Consider the following 18,400-nt stretch of genomic DNA (forward strand, 5'->3'; position numbering starts at 1 on the left):
TATCATCTCCATCATTTGTGACAACTGGGTTTTCAATTTCTGGGTCACCTCTTGCTGCACTAACCACTTTGAACTCAGTGACAGATTCTGATTTCAGGCTTCTCCTTTTACTTTCCAACATGGCTTCTTCCTCCTACACTGGATCATGATAGGATCTAAGGGCTGAGCTCCCCTTAAAACCTGTGGTGCTTGGACCTTGGCGACTAACCTGGGATCTATACCTTTGTTTAGCAATATTTGATACATCATCTTGTCAAGAGAACTCATGTATTCAGTTTCTCCTGAACATGTCTTGCAGGATACCTAAGCAGTCATAAGCAGTACAGTCCTGTTTGCCAAGTTTCAGGTTGTGAATAGCTTCTGAGACAGGCCCCCCTAAACTCTTTGTTGGTCATTGTTTATTTTTTTGGGCCTCAGGAATATCCTATTCATCTAAGGGCTGCATGGCTTGCTGAAGCCATTCTTCAAAACTCTTCACTGGAAGGCACTGGCTGTTTTCTGGAAAGGGTTCCCAGTTTTTGCTATCCAGACCCAGTGTATGTTTGATTACTCTTCTGCCGCAAACTTTCCCAAGGCGGCAATGATTTCGAGCCCTATCTTGGCTATAGGCACCGGTAGGGTGGCTTCCTCTGTTGGAGCTGCTTGACTCAAACTTTCTGAGCTGATGCCTGGTACACTCAGCTAGACCAGGTTGGCCTCAACTTGACAGGTAGTTGTAGACTAGTCCCTCTGAAGCAGGCAGGGATCTCCCCTCTCCACTCTAGTAAGACATAAGTACGAGAAGTCCCTTGTTCTGGGTTCAAGTCTACCATGCACACCTTCTGATCAGCTCACCTCAGTCCAGGCTACTCCAGGGATGTCGAGCACCATACTTGATTCCCAGCGGCCATTTTCCTCTTCACACCACATAATCCATCTCGGTGGTCTTTGGCGTGTTGTTTTGGTGATTTTCTTGTAGAACAAAGGTATGCCGGACAAGCCACCCATGTGTAGCAGCCCCCCCCAAAGGAGCCACTTGGTAACTGTGGGTTATCTGTTCTGTGCCTTGCCTCCAAGAACAACCCCGGCCCCTCAGATACACCTGGTTGAGTCTAAAATACCTTTAACCTCGCTGTGGGCTACTACCAGTAAATAGACTCACACCTGTTTAGTGATAACTGCCCTTAGTCTATTGATACTGGCTGGAATAAATGTCAAATTGAACATAAATGAACACACAGCTGATAGATTATGACATAGTCTACTAGACAGAGAAATAACTATGTCAAATTTTGTCAAAAATTTGATTTTATACCCCTAAATAGGATCATAAGGGTAAGTTAGTAAGCCACCAATAAATAATATTAGTAAACGTTAAATGCAGTATAAATTATGATATCATTACATTAGTTTAGAGTGCACACAAAGGGATTAGCTGGGAATCAGCATCTCTTAAGAGGTATCGCTTTAAATAAAAATATTTTTAAAAAAAACAAACAAAAAAGCAAGGCCTCAGGGCAGCAACTATTAGGGGCAGTCTTTAGATCCGACTCTTCAACTAAATGCTGGGGCCCATTGGAGCGCGTTAAGGCCATAAATAAGGCCTGCAGTCAGTATTAGGGCTGAGGGTTAGCTGGTAGGTAGTTCCCAATGGCTCAGTTTCTAACAGTGGTAACAAGTAGTGACTACAAGGCCCTCTCACCAGACCCAGCAACACAGCAGCAGATACCAATCTGGTATCTGCTCACTCTGGGTTCCCCATGACGACTCTTGTAGATAGCTTCATCCCTCACTACTTGGGTCATGTTCTGTACCCTCTGGCTGTCCCAAACATTGCTGTTGGCTCCGTTGACCAGGCTCTCTCTCTCAGGTAGAGTTTTATTGACACGACCCTATCACACTCCTGTCACATCATTCCCCTGTCGCACTCTGTGGAGAATACTTTTTCTGGAAACATCTGGTTCTTTCCTCCTTACTGCTGATTGGTCCATTGCTGTTGCTAGGAGAGAGGGGGAAAAGAGTCCACACATATGGTCCTCTCTGGTGATTAAACTCAGTGCTGCTGACAGAAGGTGGGGAGGAAAGGATCAGCTGCTTGGCTACACTACTTTTTAAATTCTATTGTCTTTGTTATGAGGTGGGCTGTGAAGCTATGTTTACCATAAGCAACCCTGTCTGAAGGCAGATATCTTATTAGTTTACTAGATTTGAATGTTGTCTATATTAAAAAAAAGTTAAAGGGCTTCTTCACTGTATGCCAATGAGAACTTGACTCAGTCCCCAGCCCAGCTACTGGAACAGATCACACTGAGCTAGCTGAGAAATGCTTGCAGTCAGCCATGACACCTTCTCCTCAGAAACATCTGAAAGGTAATGCTGGCCAAAGATCGATCAAAATTCAGACGGTTCAGCAGGAACTGGATGAATTTCAATCCATTGATGGGCAGGCTGGTTGTACTGAAGTCGATCCATCAATGGACTTCAGCACAACCAGCTTGTTGGGGTTTTTTTCATTTTAACATTGACAGCTGCTGTAGCCGCCGGAAGTGATCATTGTGTTCTGATGGCTAGAAAACCTCCCACTCTCAATTCCTTGATGTATGGCCTGCTTAAGAAATGTATTTATTTATTTATGTATGTTTGTATGCTGTGTGAATAGGAATGCATAACATAGTGGGATTTTCTCGAATTGGACTTCTAAAGTGGAAACTGTACCCTGTCCCTGGAAGTTCCGCTGTGCATAGACATGTGCACACCTGAATGTTTTGTTTAGTTTAGTTTCGGATGCATTAGTTCATTGAAGAATTTTTCTTTGTGATATTTGCTATGTTGAACCGATTTGTTTTCTGAGTTTGTTTCATATCTTTGTTGGTCCTGGAGGATTTGAAACATTTTGCAGTTTTTTTTAAAAGGTTGTTAAAGATTAAAGATATTAACTTTCGGTTCCAATATTTTGGGTGGATTCATTATTCATATATCAAAACTATTCAATATTTTCAGACTCAGTGTAAAAAATCTAATGCAAAATTTGGCGATCCCAAATTGCATTAGACTGTGAAACTGAACTGACTATCAAAAGAATCTGAAAACTGAATTTCCCCATGGGCCCAAACCACTAACTCATCATGATGTCATCCAAATGAAACAAATGCATTCGTTAATTTCATTATACAGTAACTGTTTTTGGATTTGTTGACATTCGTTACTATGCCCATTCTGAGATTCATATACATTCAAATCTTCGAAAATTGATTTGTAACAAAACGCACGTCTAGCTGTGCACTCCGCTCACCTGTCCATAGAAATCCTGCATGCTTAGCGGTACTCTTTCCCTGGAAGTTCTGCTGTGCACTCTGCTTACCTGACCCTGGAAACCCTGTATGTTGATTCATAAACCCATTCCTAGAAATCCTGTACATTGTCCCTTGTTCCTGTGCACTGTGCTGTACTCTGTTCTTCATAGCGTGTGTACAGTTCTGATCCACAACTCTTCATTCCATCGGCTGACTCACTACCCAATAGTAACTGGGTAGAGATCTGGGAGCAGGATGCAGTCAATTCATTCGCCACTCTCAGGAGTTCTTGAGAAGACCACCGGTTCCTTAGATTCCGCTCATTGCTGAACCCAGCCATGGCCAGGGTAGGCTGTGACAGACTGCTTGTCACCCCGATTGGATGATTCCATCAGAGAACTGCTTCTCACATCACACCCAAGACCAGACGACACTAGCTTAAGTGCAAAACTGGAACTACTTTATTGAACAGAAATACAGATTTTTATACAGTTCAGAAAAGGGGGCAGTCCCCACATGAACAATAAAAACAAATATTACACATTGGGATAAACATCCCACACTGATTAGGTAAGAGCTTGATCACATTATCCTATACAGCGCAAACAGTACATCCATCAGCTAACATTGATCTAATCAACAGTAAGCTAATCAACAGCAACTAACATGAAACAGTGACCTTATTAACAGTAAGCTAGTCAACAGCCAAACACCCAGCCAAGCCAAGGAGCCCACCCCAAACAGCACCTCCAACCATGAATAAACCAAGTACATTACATGTGCTGTTTTTCAGATGTTTGCTTTCACTTATATAATCTGTCCATCATGACACTGCAAGCTGGCCCCATATTTCCTCTGACCATTAACCTGTATAAGATTAATATTACACCTTTCCATCCACTCCAGAAGGGAAGCTGTATTGTCTTTACCAAGCCTCGTTCTCAGCGTTTATCACGTTGTTGTCCATCATTAGAGAGTAATCTGCTCTTTCCATGGGCCATAATCAGTGGTTAGAAGTCTAGCCCCTAGCTCCCCTCCAAAAGCCCATGTCCTGGTTGGGCCTGTCACATAGGCTCTCTCCAGCTGTGTTCAGGATCCACTTAGGCAATTTTCTGAAGATTGGACTCCCAAGTATTGAAGCAAGTCCAAATGTCCCATCTGCAGAACCTGCCTGTCCACCTTGATCAGTTGCAGCAGCATCTCCAAGTGGCATCTCCACCTCTGGTCCTCTGACTCCTCTGTCTGTTCCCAGCTATCTCCACTCTCCACATGCCACTTTTACTCGGGTATTCTGGTGATCTGTCTTCCTGCAGAGTGTTTAACCAATGTTGCATACACTTAAAGCTTCAGTCTCATAAATTTCTTTGGAGGTTCCTAAAGTTCCTTTTCTAGGACACAAAATCTCCAATGGTGGCCTGTACTTTTATCCTTCTTAGGTGTCTAATACTGTGAATTGGCCCCTACCCACCAGCCTCAGGGTAGATTTTTGGGTTATTCCAATTATTAACATCAATCTATTGATACATTTTCCTCCTTAGTGGCCCCTATTATGGTCTTCACTAGTAGGGGAGAGAACACCAAGGACTGGCCCAAAGATGTGCAAAGTATGCTTCCACATGCACTATAAACAGTGCTGGAACCTAGCAGACTGCATCTCATCAAGTCCTCAACCAAGGCACTACTGGATCAACATCTGACATCACTTCTGATTGCCATGTAGCCATGCTCCAATGCATTTCATCCTTACGTAAGGATGAAACAAATCAGGGTGTGACTATATGGCAACAGGAAATGACCTCAGATGCCGATCTGGAAGTTGAGGACCAGGTGATTCATGGTCAGCTCAGTTCCTCCACTGTTTACAGTGGGTGTTGCAGAATACTTTGTACTTCATTAGGATTGTTATGAGCCAATACACTATTTTATTTTGCGAGTACCTTTTAACCTTATTTTAATAAAACTGTTTGGATGTTATTACACTGTTTGGGTTTTTCTCTCTCATCCTGGGATTTAAATGAATGTGCATATTGGGGAGAAGTTTCAGGAGCTCTATATGTGAGAAGAAGAAATTAAAGTATTTGTTTAATGAAGTGTTCTATATGCCAATCATTTACATGTGAGGCATAATGATCTGGTCAGTGTAGAACCTGTAGGGAGTGGGTGTTTCACTGCAGACAGAGGGGAAACACCCCCGTCAAAATATGGAAAATTTTTTTATCAAATTCTTACCATAATTTTCCTTCCTTGGGTTCTCCTCATGACAGCATACCTCGGGTCAGCTCTGCCCCAGAAGCACCACCTTAGTAGCAAATAAAAAGAAGAATTTGTCCCTTACCCAGCATTCTATTTCTCCTCATGACAAGAAACTGGGTGGGAAATATGCTGTCATGAAAACCCAGGAAAGAAAAATTACGGTAAGTATTTGATAGCAATTTTCCTTATTCCTGGGTCTCTTCATGACAGCATACCTCTGGATGTAACTAGCAATGTAATCAAGAATGGGGGGGGGGGTAAATAGAAACACAGAACACTACCAATGCTGCATAATAGTTGTTTATTTCTGGGAACAAGCAGAGGTGAGAACTGTATTACCAAAATGACAGTGGGAGGCTGACCACACGTCAAGTTTGTAATTCTGTATAAAAGTATTTGGTAAACTCCAGCTGGCTGCCTTGCATATGTTTTCAGTTTAGACCTTAGCCTGTGACGCCCAAGATGTTGAAACTCCTCGTGCCGAATGAGCTCTAACCTCTTGCAGTATGTGAAGGAAGACCGAGGGCTGGGCCCACAGATTCAGAGGGTACACGATGCCACACAGACAGCGGTTCTTTTAAAACAATTACGTTTACTGAACAGTTATAGTGATCATGTAGTTGAGCATACGTGAACAGAATGATAACAGCGCATAACCATACAGTAAGAATAATACTGTCTAACACTAACCCCGTACTTGCAGACTTTTCTCCAATGTCCAGAAAGCAGCCTGGCTGTGCCCGAATGTTCCTGAGCAAGATATAACGTTGGGGTGCACCCTAAGTATTGCGCAATACTATTTGTAATCCAAAGGAAAGTGGAGTGTGTCTCTTGTAACTTTCTGGTATATCCAAAATGTCACAGACCACGTGTTGTGCGATGTGCTGCGGCAAAGCCGCACTTACGGTTCCCTGGCAGGCTTTTGGTGCTTTCTCCTGACCCACTCCGGAACCGGACCATACAGTCACTTGTTTCCTGGTCTCGTTGTGAATCTTCCTTAGGTGCCCTCGCCAGATTCCACTGTGAGCTGTAAATCCTCTTCCAGGCCCCACACAGATTCCCCAGACGTCCTCAGCATCCAACAGCCAGACCCAGACTCCACTTCCTCCTCAGCACAGGAACTCCTCCCCTTCCCATAGAGTTTGTGATGCAGTAAGTCATTTCTTAATTGTAGCCTCAAACCTGCATTTACAGTTCACTATGACCCTTCTGAGGGTCCTACTCGGCCCCTAAATTAGTATTCATTAAACTTTATAGGGTAAATAAGCATTTATCTTGTCTTAACAAAAGTCACTACAAAATCGATTCTTGTACTTTGCTGCCATCTACTGACCAAAGAGCATATTGCAGTTTAACATTACACACCAGTATTAATCCATGCGTCACACCCTTACATGCCACCCCACTAAAATATTGGCGTCCCGACAACACTACCAAATAAATTTGTCTGCTGCATAGCGCTGAGGGGGAATACCTGCCGTGGAGCGCTCCGACCTGCGAAGGATTGGGTTCTCTGTAGTTGGTATAGCAACATGATCCGACCCCTCCCGGGGTGGTAGCGCATCTTCCTGATCAGTGTATGATACTGCACCATGGGGTGCGGACGACTCGTCAGTTTGTAAAGGCAGCGTAGGGGTCAGCCACCACTCTATGTCTCTTGGGCCCACAGGCTTTGATTGTCTCTTCTGAGCATCTCCAGAATTAACTGTCGTGGGGCGACTCTCTGAGAGACAAGGTCTGAGCATGTTACGGTGTAATCTTTGAGTCGGCCCATCATGGCTTTCCCGTTGGACATCATAGATTGGGCCTTCCGAGAAGACCTGCTGTTTCACAATATATGGCTGCGGTTCCCAGCGATCATCCAGTTTATCTGTGGGCCGTTTAGCGCGCACCAACACTCTATCACCTGGCAACAAGGGTGTAGTCTGCACCGGTTGGTGATCCCTAGGGCTTTGCTGTTGCAATTTCTCATTGACCAGCCGATGAACAGTCCTCAGTTTGTCTTGGTGCTCCTGCACCTATGAGTCAGCTGTCCTGGGGAACTCCTCCGAAAGAGGCCCAAAGTTCATTTCGGCAACTTCTTGCCCTGGACGACCGAACAGCAGCATGTGTGGAGTATAGCCGGTAGTGTTATGAACACGATTATTATATGCCCAGAGCAGTTCAGGCAAATACTCGGGCCAGTGTAGCTTACGGTCTTTCTCCAGAGTACTGAGCATCTGTAACAGCGTCCTGTTGAATCTTTCACAGGCCCCGTTGCCCTGTGGGTGGTATGGCGTCGTCCTTGACTTCTCAATCCCATACAACCGACACAGCTCTCCCATTAACTTTCCTTGAAAGCAAGCTCCTTGATCGGAATGAATCCGCTTCGGACATCCGTACACCTGGATGAAGTGTTGACACACTGCACGGGCAGCTGACTCTGCCGTCTGGTCACGGGTAGGTATCGCCACAGAAAACTTTGTAAAGTGGTCAGTCATCACCAGGCAATATTGATGACCCCTCACCGACTGGCCGATCAAGATGTAATCAATCATTAGTATCTCCAATGGCGCAGACGTTTTAATCACTCAAATTGGGGCTCTCTGTTCAGGAGGCTTCACTAGCTCACATGCTCGGCACTTCTGGCACACTTCTCGGACAATCCGCTCCAACTGTGGACAATATACAAATCTCTGTACCCACTTGTATGTCTTCTCCGCTCCGAAGTGGGCACCCTTTTCATGTCCCTCGAGGGCCACTCTACAGGCTAGGCTACTGGGTATCACTATTTGCCACCTTTCTTCAAGATCCGTAGGTTGAAACACCCTCCGGCGCATTATTCCATTTCGGATTCGTAGCCGATCCCACTGCTGTAGCAGCTTCCATCCATCTGAGGACAAGCGACTTCTCTCTTCCAGCTTGGGCCATAGGCCAGTCTTCACCCAATGTTTGATCTTCTTTAAGTCAGGATCATCTTCTTGCACCTGAGCCCATTCCTCTTCAGTATTCCCCAGTAACACTGTGTTAAGGGTGGCCACCCCACTTGAACTGGCCACGGGTGACTGCTGAGGCACTCTACCCAGATCGGGTATCTCAGTCCCTTCATCCTCTTCATCCACCTCACTGGCTGGGACTTTCCAGGTGACTCTAGACAGTGCATCTGCATTTGCGTTGTCCTTACCGGCACGGTATTTGATGGTATAATCAAACTTCGCTAGCCTTGCCATCCACCTTTGCTCCAAGGTGCCCAGCTTCGCATTCTGCAGGTGAGCCAATGGGTTATTGTCTGTCCTTACCAGGACTTGTGCTCCGGTGAGATACCCAGAGAAAATTTCAGTCATTGCCCAGACCAACGCCAACAACTCAAGTTTGAAAGAGCTATAATTGTCTGGATTGCGTTCAGAGTCCCGTAGGGATCGGCTAGCATACGCAATGACTCGTTCCTGCCCGTCTTACTCTTGTGCTAGCACTGCTCCCAATCCATACAGACTTCCATCCGTGTAGAATGTGAATGGTCTGTCATACCGAGCATATGCCAGGATGGGGGCACTAATCAGGGCTTTCTTCAACACGTCGAACGCTTGCTGCTGAGACAGTCACCATGATATGGGTCGTGTCTTCGGACCCTGGGCGGTCCCTCTCAAGAGTTCGTGTAGTGGTCCAGCGATCTTCGCAAAGCCTTTGATAAATCTTTGATAATACCCAGCCAATCCTAGAAATGCTCTCACTTCTCGAAGCATCTTGGGTTGTGGCCACTTGCTCACTGCCTCTATCTTACTCTCCGCAGGACGAACTCCTTCAGCTGATACGACGTGTCCCATCTCTAGGCTTGTTTGGAAGAGATGACACTTCCTCGGTTTGACCTTTAGACCATGAGCACAGAGCCTACTTAACACTTGCCGTAATCTTCTCAAATGTTCTTCAAACGTAGGGGCATGGACTACCACATCATCCAGGTATATCAGAATCGACTCAAAGTTCAGTTCTACCAGGCAGTGTTCCATTAGGCGTTGAAATGTACCCGGAGCATTTGTGAGCCCGAAGGGCATTCTGTTGAATTCATACAGGCCCATGGGTAAGATAAAAGCTGTCTTCTGCCTATCCTTCTCTGCCACAGGTACTTGCCAGTAACCGCTCGCCAAGTCTAGAGTAGAGAAGTACTTGGCCCGCTGTAATGTTGTCAATGACGCTTCAATCCTGGGCAGGGGAAAAGCATCCTTTACTGTGGCAGCATTTAACTTTCGATAATCCACACAGAATCGCAAAGGACCCATCCTTCTTCTGCACCAAGACCACTGGGGCGGCCCACGGGCTTTGGCTCTCTTTTACCACTCCACTGTCTAACATCTGTGACAGCATCATTTTCACTTCTTGGTAGAGGGTAGGGGGATCTGCCGGTATCTTTCTCGAATTGGGGGAGTATCCCCAGTCGGTATTTCATGTTCTATAGCCGTGATGCACCCGAAGTCCTCTTCACATCGGGAAAAGGTAGATTGAAATTCCCACAATACTGCTTCAATCTTCTCCATTTGTTCAGCGGTGAATTGGTTCGCATCAATTTCCATTTGCTCCAAAATCCGCTGGCCATTCCACTTCGGCGTGGGTTCCTCCACCGAGTTCTGGTTCACTGCCAAGGTCCAGACGTTATTTTCAACAACCCGTAGGGCAAATTGGCTACCTGTGAGTGGTTCTCCTTGCAGCACATATAACTCAGCCACTTTTTCTCCAGCATGAAAGGTAACTTCATGGTCGTGTATGTTGACACACCGGACTAACACATGGCCGTCCATTACTGTCACAATGGTCTTGGCGACTACTGGGCTCCGTCCGGCTTCCAACACACCTAGAGGCTCTATCAGCACCCCTATCCCATTCAGTTTCCGCCGGCTGCCGACAGACATCCGTATCATCTTCTCCTGTCGCGGAGGTATGGTACAGGCCCCTCCATATGGGGCATACACTGCTCCCACCGGCTTATCTTCTGGGGTACTTTTACAGATACCGCACGTCTGGATCAACCTCTGGAATGCCTTCTGGGTAGGCTTGTGGGAAGTCGTTTTCTTCCAATATCCCGTGCCCTCCTTTGTAAACATGAGCTGGTCCAGTTCCCGCAGGACGTTCATCCCCAATACAACGGGGGATTCACACCGAGCCGGTTTCTCTACAAGCACCACTCCCTTCTTTCCGACATCTTGCCCACATAGCTTCATTCTCATCCATGCCACTCCGAACACTGGTATAGCAGTCTGGTTTACCGCCACCAGCTTGATCACGGTGCCCTTGTCAGGCCTCATCAGGTGGCCGAAGTGTCTTTCAAAGAACTCCACTGGCATCATGGTTACTTCTGATCCTGTGTCTATAAGACATCCCACCATCTGTTCTTCAATCTGCACTTTTAGGTAAGGGCTTTCGGTCACCAGGTCCCGGGGGTCGTTAGGGGTACCCTGGCAACTGACTTCCCTCATGGTGCGCCCCACTACCACGAGGGGTTCCCGTTTAACGGTGGCTGTTCTGGATGCAAGACCCTTAGGGGGCATTGACGGGAGATATGTCCTCTTTCTTGGCAAATCCAACACTGCGATCCCCTCGCTTTCCGGTCCCTTGGAGGACCACACAACTGTGCCCCTATGGATGGTTCCAGGCCAGCCCGGTGCATGGTAGAGTCTCTCACTTCAGCCACTTGAGTTGTTCGAAATAGAGGGGGAACCATGGGGGCCGCACTTCTTTGCCAGTACTCAGGCTGCACTGGGGCCATTGGTGTAGCCTGTAACTGTGCCAACTGTCTCTGAATTTCTCCCAGGGATGCACTAAGTGCCCCCACTGCCTCTCGCAGATCCCCCCCATCAGAGGGAGTACTTTGACTTCCTGCAGCCTGCATCCTCATGGTGTAAGCTCCATACACTGCTTCTTTGTCTCGGGCCGCAGCCTCAGCTTGTATCTTCTGAAACTGCAATGTAGCATCCACCAGGATACGCTCCCTGAGAGCCTGGCGAAGATGATGACTGTGCAATCTAAGGATGAACTGATCCCGGAGGATTTGATCTCCATTTCCAAGCACGTTAGCACCGCTGGCCTCTCTTCTGTATATGTGCCCATATCTCTTGAAGGGCATTGGCGAACTGGGGAATAGTCTCATCTTCCTGCTGGAAGTGCGTGAAGAAGCGGGACCTAAGGCTGCCAGTGCCGGCCGTTTCTCCGTAAATAGGCTCGAGAATTGAGAATATAGCATCCAGTGTCTTCTTTTCCTCCTCCGAACGTAGCATTACAGTGCGTCTAGCATCCCCTTCCAGAGCGTTCAGCGCCACGTCTGTTTGTAAATCTGGTGCCAAATTGTACAATCTGAGGGTGCTTTTAAGATGTGCGGCCCAGTCTTCTAACAGAATATTCTGGCCATCAAACCGCACTAGCTGATTCAATATTGTTCCTGCGGGCAAACGCATGGTCGGAGCTACTCCCACGGCAGGAGGGGTGACAGAGGCCACGGCCGGAGCCGCCTCAGAACCGGTTGCGTTCTGCATGGCGATCAATGTACCCTGCTCACAGCGCCAAATGAAGGAAGACCAAGGGCTGGGCCCACAGATTCAGAGGGTACACGATGCCACACAGGCACAGACAGCGGTTCTTTTAAAACAATAACGTTTACTGAACAGTTATAGTGATCATGTAGTTGAGCATACGTGAACAGAATGAGAACAGCGCATAACCATACAGTAAGAATAATACTGTCTAAAACTAACCCCGTACTTGCGGACTTTTCCCCAATGTCCAGAAAGCAGCCTGGCTGCGCCCGAATGTTCCTGAGCAAGATATAACGTTGGGGTGCACCCTAAGTATTGCGCAATACTATTTGTAAACCAAAGGAAAGTGGAGTGTGTCTCTTGTAACTTTCTGGTATATCCAAAATGTCACTGACCATGTGTGGTGCGATGTGCTGCGGCAAAGCCGCACTTACGGTTCCCTGGCAGGCTCTTGGTGCTTTCTCCTGACCCACTCCAGAACCGGACCATACAGTCACTTGTTTCCTGGTCTCGTTGTGAATCTTCCTTAGGTGCCCTCGCCAGATTCCACTGTGAGCTGTAAATCCTCTTCCAGGCCCCACACAGATTCCCCAGACGTCCTCAGCATCCAACAGCCAGACCCAGACTCCACTTCCTCCTCAGCACAGGAACTCCTCCCCTTCCCATAGAGTTTCCCAGAGTTTGTGATGCAGTAACTCATTTCTTAATTGCAGCCTCAAACCTGCATTTACAGTTCACTATGACCCTTCTGAGGGTCCTACTCGGCCCCTAAATTAGTATTCATTAAACTTTATAGGGTAAATAAGCATTTATCTTGTCTTAGCAAAAGTCTCTACAAAATCGATTCTTGTACTTTGCTGCCATCTACTGAACAAAGAGCATATTGCAGTTTAACATTACACACTAGTATTAATCCATGCATCACACCCTTACATATGCTGCAGGCCTTTGACAGAATATGAGTAGTGTATTGTCTTCTGAATCCAAGAAGCAATGATTCTAGGAGAAACTGACTTCCCTTTCAGATATATAAAGAGATTAGGGTCACCATGTCTAAACCTGAAACATCTTCTGATTCTTGAGACTCTGATGGTAGAGAGGGTAGAACTGCTTCCCAATCAAAATGAAAAGGGGATGAAACTTTGGGTCTAAACTCTGGAGACAATTGAAGAAGTACCTTATCTGACTGAATCATACAATATGGCTCTTTAGAGGAAAGTGCTCTAAGTTCTGATGCTCTTCGAGCCAAGGTAATAGTGGTGAGGAAGACTATCTCCCATGTAAGCTGCTTGTTAGAACACACAATTCAACAGAATGGAACAGGGGGCCTCTGAAGACTTCCAACACAAGAGTTAAATCCCACGAGGGATAAAACGTTCTGCACAGTGGTCTTAGTTTCTCAGAGAAAATGCTGCACCAAGGCTTCTTTAGCCCACTTTCTCTCAGTTAAGGCCAACAAGGCTGAGATTTGTACTTTTAAGCTATTGTAGCTTAGCTCTAAATCCAGAGATGATTTAGGAAATGTTAGAATTTCTGCAACTTTTGGGACTAGTGGATTGAAACCCTTCATTTTCGCAAAGGAGAAAAATCACTTCCATATCCGATGATAAGTGACATTCATGGAAGATTTTCTAGACTGAAGTATAGTCTGCATGACTGATAGAAGGAGACCCTCCGCCAGGGGCAGACTGACCACTCATGGGGCCCCCGGGCAATAGGGGATCATGGGGCCCCTGTGTCCTTGCCCACACTCTAAAAAGCCTATAAAAAAGGTACCAGGGGCATTTCATGGATCCCCCTACTGACCCCGGGCCCTCGGGTGATGCCCGAGTGCTCGAATGGTCAGTCCGCCCCTGCCCTCCACTAACAACCTCTCTCTTTAAATAAGAACGCTATCAGGCTCAGTCTCTCTGGACTGGTATGTTGCCAATGCTTCTGGAGCAACAGGTCTTTCCTACAAGGCAAGTGATAGGGAGGAGCTATCATAATTTGGGTTAGTAGTGGAAACCATGGTCTCCTTGTCCAGAATAGTGCCACTGTGATCGCCTTCCGTGCCTCCCTGTTGATCTTCAGGAGGGTCCTCAGGATCAGAGCTGTTGGTAGGAACACATACAGAAGGCTGAAGTTCCAGCGGATTGAAAAATGCATTTTGAGCCATTGCTTGACGACTGAAGAAGCATGAACAGAAAAGAGGGAGATGGGCATTCTCAGGAGTTGCCATCAGGTCCACTTCTGGAGTCCCCCAGCTCTTGAAAATTGGCCTGAGATACTTGTAGTTCAAGGACCATTTCTTCTTGTCTGGAAACTCTCAACTCGCCTGTATGCTAGGGTGTTCTCTCTACCCAGAAGGTAGGGCGCAGTCAGGGCTTGGAGATGTTTCTCTGCCCAAGGGAAAGGTTCTTCATCCCACCTTGATTCATTATATGAGCAACAGCTGTCCTGTTGTCCATTAGTAGTTTGACACAGGTCCCATCCAGAAGCTTGTAAAACGATCTTAGTGCCTGGATGCCATCATGAGTTTCATCAAGTTGGACTGAGGTGGAAGAGATGACTGCCATTGCCCCTATGCTTGATATCCCAGGCAATGCACCCCCCAGCCCTGGAGACTGGCATCCGAATTAACAGTGATCCAATCTCCAGGGGTGAAGGGGCCCTGAAGATTCAACTTCTCTTGGGACCACCAGGCCAGATCTCAATGAAGAAGGTGGGGGAATGAGAATCCTCTGGTCCAGGGATGATCGGTCCCACTGCTGAAGAAAACAGACCTGAAGACATCAAGTATGCCATTGGGCCCATGGGACCACTGGGACAGCAGCTGTCATCATACCCAGAAGCACCATGCAGTCTTCCGCACTTAGGGAAGAGGATTCGATGGCCATCCTTGTACAGGCCTGTCAATTGTGAGATTTTTTCATTGAGGTAGAAAAACCTTCAGCTTGACTGTGTCAAAGATGGTTCCCATGTATTCCATCGGCTGTTGAAAAAACAGTTGGCTTTTCTAGTAGTTAATCAACCAGCCAAATCTTTCCGGGCTCTGTAATACCAGAATTTTGTGTCTTCTCAGGACCTGCTGAGATCTTCACATGGATGAGCAAGGGAAAATGTCACCAGCACACCGAGGATCACCAATATGGGTCCAAAAGTTTTAATAAACTATCACATAGTTACAGCAAGGCAACGTTTTGGAGTCTCGCAGGACCCCTTCATCAGGCATGTGACAAATTGTGACAGAAACTGGAGAAATATTTAAGAAAACCATCCACCAATCAAAGTGAAGTGGGAAGGAGCCTGACCATGGCTTGGAGCGGGAGCTCGATGTGGGGGCTCCCGGCTCCCAAGCACCTCCAGTGTCCTGCCGAGAAGAGGAGAGATGTGCGGGAAGCCCCAGAGAGACTAGCCAGGGAGAGGGGGGCTTGCTTGGCGGGGTGCGTGGACCGAGGACCTCCGGGAGTGGTGGCCATCGCAGCGGGTCTTCCTGTGCTCTTGGCCTGACGCTGTGTGTTCCCCAGAGCTCAGTGGACGCCAGCCGATCAGGTGATAAGAGAGCTCTGGGAGGTAGAGGAGCCAGCCAGCCTTTGTTGGAGCAAGGGTGATGCCGGCTTTCTTCCTCCTGCACACAGGACCGTGGAGACACGCAGAAACGGGCTGGGTGAACACACCCTGCAATCCACTCATTGTGTGAGTGGAATGTCGAGTACAATGTTCCCCAGAAGAGAGTACCTGGAGCCGCCTCACCCCTCACTTGGAGTAAAGGAAGAGATGTCCTAAAGTGCGGGAAAGTCTCTCAAAGAAGTTCAATCCCATAGAAACCAGAGATCTCACATTGGGGAGAAGTATTCCTGTTTCGAGCGCGGGAAATGTTTTTTCATGTAAGTCCTATTTTTATATATACCAGCGATAATACAAGAGGGAGCAGCCATACCCTTGTTCAGAGTGCGGGAAATGTTTTTCACAGAAGTCCAGTCTGCATATATATCAGAGACCTCACATGAGGAAGATGCTATTTCCCTGTTCTAAGTGCGGGAAATGTTTTCTCAGACAAAACTAGACTTTATCAGAGATCTAATACAGGTGAAAAGCCATGTGTCTGTCCTGAGTGCGGGAAATACTTTTCAGTGAAGCTTAGTCTTCACACACATCAGAGATCTTACACGGGGGAGAAGTTGCATACATGTCCGGAGTGTGGGAAATGTTTTTCATGTAAGTCCTATTTTTATATATACCAGTAATAACACAAGAGGGCGCAGCCATACCCTTGTTCAGAGTGCGGGAAATGTTTTTTGCAGAAGTCCAGCCTGCATATATATCAGAAACCTCACATGAGGAAGATGTTATATCCCTGTTTTAAGTGCGGGAAATGTTTTCTCAGATAAGACTAGACTTTATATATATCAGAGATCTTACACAGGTGAAAAGCCATAAATCTGTTCTGAGTGCGGGAAATACTTTTCAGTGAAGCCCAGTCTTCACACACATCAGAGATCTTACACAGAGGAGAAGCTGTATACCTGTTCAAGGTGCGGGAAATGTTTTTCAGAGAAGCCTTTTTTCTTCATATATGACAGAGATCTCATACGGGGGAAAAGCCATATTGGGGACAAGAAGGTGAGTGAGATCGGCAAAAGTGCTGAGATTAATATATTGCATGGGAACTGAACTGTATGTATTGAACTATGTTTAAACGGAGGAGGGGTTCACCCAGGGGGTCTTAGAGGAAAATCAGAAGGCGGACAATGTAAAACAGATAAAGACCTAGAAGAAGAGGAGCCAGGTAGATGAGTTCAGGAGTGGGGGGAGAGAAAAAGGAAGAAAATAACTGAGATGGGGATACCCATGGAAGACAACATATTTTGATATCAAATCAAAAATTGCCCTCCCCCCCAACCCAGAACTGCGGAAAATTGAAATAGTCCCTGACAGCATGAAAAACAAAGTATCAAAGGGAGGAGGGCCTAAGGCTTTCTAAACAGGGTCAATTAAAAAATATATACGCTCACAGGAGAAACAGACTGCAGAGAGACAACAGGGAATAAGTGTAAGAGGTGAGAGGGAAAACGGTGGGGAATGTTCCAGACTATCCCTGGGAATAGCTAACAGTAGTCAACAAATGGAAGAAGAAGTGGATATGGATAAAGTAGAAGAAGAAGAGGAGAGCTCACAGATACCTACTAAAGCAGAAATAGCAGAAATGTTTAAAGGACTTGAAAGATCACTAAAACAGGGACTGGTGAAATTACACAAAGACCTGGGGCAAATATTATCAAGTGTGGAGGAGACTGAAGAAAAACTAGATAAACATGCCCAAATTATACAGAAATTAGAAAAACGGGCGATAGAAATGAGAAAAGAACAAAGAAATCTGTTATATAAATTGGAAGACCAGGAGAACAGGGATAGGAGATGCAATCTAAGGATACAAGGCTTTCCAGAGATCTCTAAAGGAGAAGATTTGACGGGAATAATAACGAGAATGCTGAATACTATAATGGATAGAACTATAACAGAGCTCCTCAAAATGGAGGGAATATATAGAATAGGAAAATACATACAAGAAGATAGTAAGGAAAAGCCAAGAGATGTAATAGTGGAATTCCATAATTTTCGGGATAAAGAAGAGCTTTGGAAGAAGATAAAAGGAAGAGCAATAATAAAATATGGAGAAATAAATATACAGATCTTTGCTGATTTAGCAGCGGAAACATTAATAAGAAGGAGAACTTTGAAACCGTTATTGGAACAGATGAGAAAACAGAATTGTTTGATATAGTGGGGGTTTCCAGCGTGTTTGATTGGATGGAGAAATGGACGTTCAGCAAGACTGAGATTCCCTGAAGATCTGAGAGGCTTTTGTGAGAGACTTGATATACAGAAAATAAATATCCCTGGTTGGGAGGAGGAAGGAGAAATGTGGGCTATGGAAAATGAGGGGAGGCAAGTAGCTCTAAGGAGAAATAGAGAGTAGGAATAGTAAAGAGGAATAAGATGGGAGGAAGGGGGGGTGCTCTCCTTTTTTCTCTCTCTCTCTCTCTCTCCCTCCATTTCTGACTCTCTCATGCTTTTTGAAGTTTACTAGAGTATGGCAGGACATGGAGGATGAGACACACTTATTGGGCAAAAGTTCATGGTCAGAGTTTCATCTTAAAAGATGAATCAAAGGTGAGGTTGCGACCACAAATGATTCATAGGCAAAATGTAAGCCTAAAGTGAGATGGGGGGGTGGGAGGGGGGAGGGGAGGGAGAGGAGTGGGAGGAAGGGAGGAGGGGTGGAGGAGGGACGGGAGGGTGGGAGGAGGGTATGGGGTGGGGATAGGTAGTTTAAGACTCTGCGAAATAGTGGGAGAAACATCAGTCTGGAGAAATCCTAGAGATCAAAGG

At 46.2% G+C, this 18,400-nt stretch overlaps 1 pseudogene; it reads right to left on the bottom strand.

Moving 5' to 3' along the window:
• Positions 1-10,983: 10,983 nt before the first annotated feature.
• Positions 10,984-12,025, bottom strand: LOC149463224 (uncharacterized; annotated as a pseudogene).
• Between the last annotated feature and the right edge of the window lie 6,375 nt (positions 12,026-18,400).

The sequence above is a fragment of the Staurois parvus genome, unplaced genomic scaffold, assembly GCF_062004578.1.
Source record: "Staurois parvus isolate SC_StPar_1 unplaced genomic scaffold, SC_StPar_1.0 ptg000156l, whole genome shotgun sequence".
NCBI lineage: Eukaryota > Metazoa > Chordata > Amphibia > Anura > Ranidae > Staurois > Staurois parvus.